Consider the following 753-nt stretch of genomic DNA (forward strand, 5'->3'; position numbering starts at 1 on the left):
ACATGCACGAGTAAATGTAACCATCAGAGCAGCCAAGTTGTGCAAGTTTGTTAGCAGCGAGAGTTGGATGGAAGAATATACTACTTGAGAAATTGCAAGAAAGCATAGAGAAGCTTGAAGAGATAAGAGAATGTACTACTTGAAAAACTGCAAGAAAGCATAGAGAAGCTTGAATATTATCTTATGTCAAGGAATTTGCAAGATGGTTGATTAGTCGACCAACACCTTGGGAGTCAAGCAACCTACACCAGCCAACCAAGCACAACCTGCACCTACGAGCGAAACACTTGCGGATGCCGATCAACCTGCACCAGCCAACCAAGCACAACCCGCACCGATGAGCGAAACACTTGTGGATGCCGATCAACCTGTACCAGCCAACCAAGCACAACCTGCACCGACGAGCGAAGCACTTGTGGATGCCGATCAACCTGCACCAGCCAACCAAGCACAACCTGCACCGACGAGCGAAACACTTATGGGTGCCGATCAACCTGCACCGACGAGTGAAGCATTTGTGGACGCCAATCAACCTACACCTGTTTACTAAGCACTTCGTGTGACGGGCGATTCGACAACTTGAATGTTATGCAATCTGGTCGATCATCCGCTGGGAAGCCTAGCCACCTTCAACGGACAACAACCACTTCAACATCAAGCCATTGACAGAGTGATATGTTGAACAACCACTTGCATATCGACAGATTACTTGGTGTGTAGTAATCTACCGTGTTTTGACCAATCACTTGGACG

The sequence above is a fragment of the Ipomoea triloba genome, chromosome 10, assembly GCF_003576645.1.
Source record: "Ipomoea triloba cultivar NCNSP0323 chromosome 10, ASM357664v1".
NCBI lineage: Eukaryota > Viridiplantae > Streptophyta > Magnoliopsida > Solanales > Convolvulaceae > Ipomoea > Ipomoea triloba.